At 34.1% G+C, this 7,129-nt stretch overlaps 1 protein-coding gene across 1 annotated transcript in view; it reads left to right on the top strand.

Moving 5' to 3' along the window:
• Positions 1-4,310: 4,310 nt before the first annotated feature.
• The window catches only part of Mid1 (calcium-permeable channel component Mid1), a 272,394-nt gene continuing 269,575 nt past the window's right edge, over positions 4,311-7,129 (top strand). Inside the window, exon 1 of the mRNA XM_075311745.1 lies at positions 4,311-5,341. The gene's annotated coding sequence lies outside the window, so the exon portion shown is untranslated. The remainder of the gene's footprint in view (positions 5,342-7,129) is intronic.

Below are 7,129 nucleotides of genomic sequence, written 5' to 3'. Positions count from 1 at the left end.
TTTGAGGCTCCGCAAGCCAAATCTGGGGATCGGTTTATATTGGGGCTATATATAATTATGGACCGATGTGGACCAATTTTTGCATGGTTGTTAGAGACCATACACCAACACCATGTACCAAATTTCAGCCGGATCGGATGAAATTTTCTTCTCTTTGAGGCTCCGCAAGCCAAATCTCGGGATCGGTTTATATGGGGGCTATATATAATTATGGACCGATGTGGACCAATTTTTGCATGGTTGTTAGAGACCATATACCAACACCACGTACCAAATTTCAGCCGGATCGGATGAAATTTGCTTCTCTTTTAGTCTCCGCAAGCCAAATCTGGGGATCGGTTTATATGGGGGCTATATATAATTATGGACCGATGTGGACCAATTTTTGCATGGTTGTTAGAGACCATTTTAGATACCAACACCATGTACCAAATTTCAGCCGGATCGGATGAAATATGCTTCTGTTAGAGGCTCCACAAGCCAAATCTGAGGGTCCCTTTATATGGGGGCTATACGTAAAAGTGGACCGATATGGCCCATTTTCAATACCATCTGACCTACATCGATAACAACTACTTGTGCCAAGTTTCAAGTCGATAGCTTGTTTCGTTCGGAAGTTAGCGTGATTTCAACAGACGGACGGACGGACGGACGGACATGCTTAGATCGACTCAGAATTTCACCACGACCCAGAATATATATATTTTATGGGGTCTTAGAGCAATATTTCGATGTGTTACAAACGGAATGACAAAGTTAATATACCCCCATCCTATGATGGAGGGTATAAAAATAATATTAAATTTTATATTACATGTTAATTCACTACTGTATAATGGAAATAAAAATTTAAAACGATAATCTCATAGTTTCTTTATTTCAAAAAATTAATATTAAATTTTATATTACATGTTACTTCACTACATTTCGGTATTCGATCAGAGTGCTTCTCAATTCCAATCACCAGTAAAAAAAATGCCAATTTTCCTCTTTTTGCAATGTCTCATACGAAAATTAAATCTACCAAATTTTGCTAAAGTTTAAACTATAAAAATAAGACTAACAAGTCTTGCCCTCATTTGGAATAAGATATTAGCTACCTGTTCTGCCTCTTCTTCTTCTTCTTCGCATCAGTAAAACAGAAACAAAGCAACATGATAAGTAGGATTAGAAAAGGATTAACAATGATTAGGATCTATATACATTCAAATATAGGACGAGTGGTGAAGATGTTAACAAGTAAATGACAGAGAGGACATGCAAATGCATTTCTCATGACATTAATAGCTATGTAATTTGAACACATTGAAACATGGTATTTTAGTTTGCTAGGAAAAACAACAACAACAACAAAAAACATTTATTACCAAAAAACTAAGTTGAAGTAAAAATTAAGGTAAAACTAACCGAACCAAATAAACAAATGGTGAGTGTTAATGAAGAACAATAAGCCGAGTAAGAAACATGCAAATCCGAAGTGGTTTTGTTGACAAGAGTAAAGCTAAATAACAGAAGAGAAAGATAGAGAGATAGAGAGAGAAAGAGCATATAAATAACATGCAATAAAATTAAGAGCATAAATGAGTGAACATCTGTTATCCTAGTTCAACGTTTATGCCAGCGAAACTAAGAGGGGTTTGGAGAAGGGAAAGTACACACATACACACACACAGTGTTTGACACAATGTTCTCACAATGAATAGAAGGCCAAAGTAAATGTACGATAAAAATTATGGAAACTTGAAACACTTGAAAAACTCTCAGGGAAAACTCTAAATAAACAAATGCAAACAAAAAAAAAACGGTTAGCAGAGATAAAAGAGAGTGAAAGAGCTTTAGGTTTACTACTTTTGAGAATTTCCAAAGGCTTTATCAAGTACACAAATTTTCGGACAACCAACAACAAAGAGTATAACCTACCATATGTTAAGACTTAAGTCAAGGCATTTATAACAATGAGAGTAAAAGCTAACTGCATGTGTGGCAAGAGAGAGAGAGAGAGCGCGAGTAAGAGAACAAGAGAGATTCAATTTTTAAGCGAACACATACAAAAAGCTGTTTAATATTTCGAAAATGGCGTAGTTATAGTAGTATTTCGTATTAACTTCCAGTTAAGCGCCATCTGCAACTGTATTGTAGTCAGTGCCATTTGGGGCCATCAGCCAAGAAGCAGGGTAGTACGGTTAAATCCTGCGACGCGCAATCCTTACACATATACTTTTTTCTTTTTTCTACTAACTACTAAACCAACCAACCAACCAACAAAAAACAACAAGAAAAACCATGGAATACCTACAAAAAAATATAGAAAATTTTTCTCCAATTAAACGACAAAACACAAAAAAATAAAGAATGAAATTTGAAATTTGATTCATCACAACATAGTGAATATCAAGAGAGAAAAAAGTGTAATTGATAAAAAAAACAAGTGGTAAAATGCATACTTTTATATAACCGAAAACCGATATTTCAGAATCTCACCAAAAAAAAAGAAGGTATAAAACACGAAAAGGAGAAATTTTCCTCTATTGCTAGAACAAAGGAAAATTTTCGTTTGCGCATCTAAAGATAAAAAAGGATAAAGTGAAAATTTTGCTTTTTAATTGTTCATCTCAACAAAAACATCCAAATATTGGGAAAATTTCATTAAAAAAAATTTGAATTTTTTTTATCATAGCTCTTGGTGGCAAACGGCGAACTCAGCCCGCCCCCAACCACCTGGCAAAAGGGCATGTCATAATTTTTTCCGAGAGTATGTTTTGCTTGTGCCATGAGAAATAAGGATAGCAAGAAAAAAAATTGTCTAAGCTTTCAAACTGGCTAAAAACCTGAAAATATGTTGCCTTTACAACGGTAACTGTTATATAATTAAAGGTATGTTTATAACAACCTTAAAAAACGGGCCCATGAAAATTCTAAATAAAAATGTCTAAGCAATTTAAACACGCACAAAAAGAATACACTAAAAATGTTATTTATCTATGATTATACAATATGACAAAATATAAAAGAAAATGTGCAAATAATTAAAAAAAAAAATAACAAAAGCATAAAATAATTAATTCCAATATTAATAGTTGGTGTTGATTATAAAATAATTTGTTTCATATTAAATATATTTATTTAATTAAAACCCAAATATCAAATCATATTACATAAAAATATTCTTCTTAAAAAAAAAATTGTTTCCTGCCCTGTTTCATTCTCATTCATTGGTAGTTCTTCGTCTCCTTCCTTTGGGGTTTTCCTTTTTTGCCATAGTTTTACTAAGTTTGCCTATGAATGGGGGAGGCTGAATGGAAGAGCTCTGTCTTGGCCCCATGAAAACAGTATTTTCCTTTTTCATAAAAATCTCTTTTTTTCTTATACACATACCGTTACTCCACCGTTCAAATCAGGCTAAGTAAGAAAACCGTTAGTTTCCCCATCAATTCCATTATTGCCTTCATTTTTGGCCCATTCTAGCAATTCGTATTGTCATAGAGGCTAAGAAAAATGATTCGTTTAAGACGATGATATTTTAAGGAAAATCCAGAGAAAGAAGAACAAGAAGAAAATTTCTTGGGATGAATACTAAAAAAAAAAAATGTTGTAGGTGGTTTATATGTAAGAAAAATCACATACAAAAGATGAATTCTAAGAAACGGGCAGGAAATTCGAACACTACACTAACCACTCAAAATCAGGTGGCAACTCGTCAACTGGAAATATCTCTGGTTGAGCTCTCCCGTATTCATATCGAAACTAAGAAGAAAGAAAAACAACAACAAAAATACAAACAAGAAAAACAAAACTCCCCCAATTGAGTACAAAAAGTCAAGACCACAATCATAGTAAAAAAGTATACGACAGTGAGAAAGAGAGTGAGGGAGAGAGAGCAAGCCTTTACTGGGTGAGAGTATGTGAGTGAAAGCAGTAAATAATTGGTTTATGGAAAAAGAGTGCCAAGTGAGAAGAACCCAATGTTCGAAAAGCTCAGTTATATAAAGCAAACACCCAAAACGAAAAAAAAACGTGCAATGTGAAGTGTGAAACATACATACCCGCTCTCTTTACCATAGACTCTCTTTTTTTACATTCCCAAAAGGAACAAAAAAAAAAAAAACGATAGTGACCAAAAAGCTTTTGAAACACATAAATCTTTTAGTTCAAAACAGAAAAATTAAATTCACTACTAAAACAATAAAAAAAAAATTATAAATAAAATAATAGTTAGTTATTAACAAAAAAAAAGTTTTAATAAAAATATAAATTAAAAAATAATAATATTTCTTAATAAAAAAAATCCATTTCTTTTCAAGGTTACCTACCACATTTCAGAAGCTAAAAGAAAATACAACAACAAGAAAGCTATAATGACACTACATATATATAAATATATTTTCTAGACAATTAAAATAAAATAAAGGTTAACAAACATAAATTTAAATATAAAATAAAAAAAAATATACATTGTTGGTTATCAAAATTAGAAACAAAAGGAAAAATAAAATATTCTAAAACACTCCTATTGCAAGCGGTTATTTTCGTAAAGTTATTCGTTCGTTTCACAAAAAAGAAAAACAAAAAAAGTTATCGGTTTTATTCGTTATCGTTGTGTTTCGTGGTCGTAGCCTTCGTTGTCGTCTCCGTTAAGGTTATCGTTTTTTGCACACTAAATCGCAGTGTATTCGTTTTCGGTGCCATCTTCGTTCTCCGTTTACCAAGATATAGCAAAAAAAAAAAAAACAAAAGAAAAGAAACATTTGTCTAATGTTTTAATACTTTCACATCGTTGTCTTTTAGTTTTTCTCTTTACCTATAACAACCACATGAAAACTCCCTCATATGTTGGTGGTGAAAAATATTTGATATTGCTTTTGTAAAGTGTTATCGTGTATGTGTGTGTGTTTGTATGTATGGGAATTCAAATATTTATGTGGGTGTGTTCGTATCTTTCAAATCCTTAAGTTTTATCATACTCTCGTATTTATTGTTATCATCTCTAATACCTTAACTTACTAAATCAACAACAACAACAAAAACAACGACAACTCCACCACTAATATTCACCACTTTTGGCAGCAGTAATGCATCAACATTTTATCTTCAGTTTGTGTATGAATATGTGTAACTGAATACCCCTCCCAACAACAACTACAACATAACTAAAGTGTAAAATACCCCATGAGTTAAAGTGATTCGTTAAATAAAATTTTAGTGTTTAATCGTTACTTTTAGTTTCAAATAAATAAAAACAAAACTAAAACATCATTCAAATGAAAAATATATAAATCAGCACAATGGATTACCTTTAAATTTGGATTATACAAATAAGGATATATCAACACAATTGAGAGAAGTAAGTAGAGTTAATGTGAAAAACATAGGTATTCATTAAAGCGTTAAAAGGATATTTTATTTACACTCAGGGAATGAAAGTGTTCCAGTATGTTTTTTTTTGTATAGGGAATATGGAATTTTGAAATGAAATGCAATCACGCTACAGCCTTCAATAATGCGGCTATCGTCTTGAAATTTGGCACATATTCGTTTTTTGTTTGCAGGCAGGTCAAGTTCGAAGATGGGCTATATTGGTCCGAGTTTTGATATAGTCCCCATATAAACCGACTTCCCAGTTTGAGGTCTTGGGCTTATAAAAACCGTAGTTGTTATCCACTTTGCCTGAAATTGGAAATCTAGAGGTATTTGAGGACCATAAAAAGGTGTGCCGAAAATGGTGCCCGATCTCCAGATTTTTATTCTTGGGCTTCTATAAACTATATTTTCTAACCGATTTGCCTGAAATTGGAAATCTGGAGGTATTTTGGGACCATAAAGAGGTGTGTCGAAAATGGTCCGTATCGGTCCATGTTTTGGTATAGCCGCCATATAGACCGATATCCCGATTTTACTTCTTGGGCTTCTAGAGACTGTGTTTACTATCCGATTTGCCTAAAATTGAAAATCTCGAGGTATTTTAGGACCGTAAAGTGGTGTGTCGAAAATGGTCCGTATCGGTCCATGTTTTAGTATAACCACCATATAGACCGATATCCCGATTTTATTCTTGGGCTTCTATAAACTGTATTTTCTATCCGATTAGCCTGAAATTGAAAATCCGGAAGTATTTTCGGACCTTAAAGAGGTGTGTCGAAAATGGGGTGTATCGGTCCATGTTTTGGTATAGCCGCCATATAGACCGATCTCCCGATTTTCATACCATCCACCATAGGATGGGGGTATATTAGCTTTGTCATTCCGTTTGTAACACATCGAAATATTGCTCTAAGACCCCATAAGGTATATATATTCTGGGTCGTGGTGAAATTCTGAGTCGACCTGAGCATGTCCGTCCGTCTGCTGAAATCACGCTAACCGAACGAAACAAGCTATCGACTTGAAACTTGGCACAAGTAGTTGTTATTGATGTAGGTCAGATGGTATTGCAAATGGGCCATATCGGTCCACTTTTACGTATAGCCCCCATATAAACTGACCCCCAAATTTGGGTCTGCAAGCCAAATCTAAGAGAAGCAAATTTCATCCGATCCGGCTGAAATTTGGTACATGCTGTTAGTATACGGTCTCTAACAACCATGCAAAAATTGGTCCACATCGGTCCATAATTATATATAGCCCCCGTATAAACCGATCCCTCGATTTGGCTTTCGGAGCCTCTAAGAGAAGCAAATTTAATCCGATCCGGCTGAAATTTGGTACATGCTGTTAGTATACAGTTTTTAATAACCATGCAAAAATTGGTCCACATCGGTCCACTTTTACATATAGCCCCCATATAAACGGACCCCCAAATTTGGCTTGCAGACCCTCTAAGAGAAGCAAATTTAATCCGATCCGGCTGAAATTTGGTACATGGTGTTAGTATATGATCTCTAACAACCATGCAAATAATGGTCCACATCAGTCCATAATTATATATAGCCCCATATAAACCTATCCCCCGATTTCGCTTGCGGAGCCTCTAAAAAAAGCAAATTTAATCCGATCCGGCTGAAATTTGGTACATGGTGTTGGTATATGGTCTCTAATGACCATGCAAATAATGGTTCACATCGGTCCATAATTATATATAGCCCCCATATAAACCGATCCCTCGATTTGGCTTTCGCAGCCTCTAAGAGAAGCA

Source organism: Haematobia irritans, chromosome 5, assembly GCF_050003625.1.
Source record: "Haematobia irritans isolate KBUSLIRL chromosome 5, ASM5000362v1, whole genome shotgun sequence".
In the NCBI taxonomy this organism is placed as follows: Eukaryota; Metazoa; Arthropoda; class Insecta; order Diptera; family Muscidae; genus Haematobia; species Haematobia irritans.
Note: the sequence above shows the minus strand (reverse complement) of the source record. Positions and strands in the feature narration are given on the sequence as shown.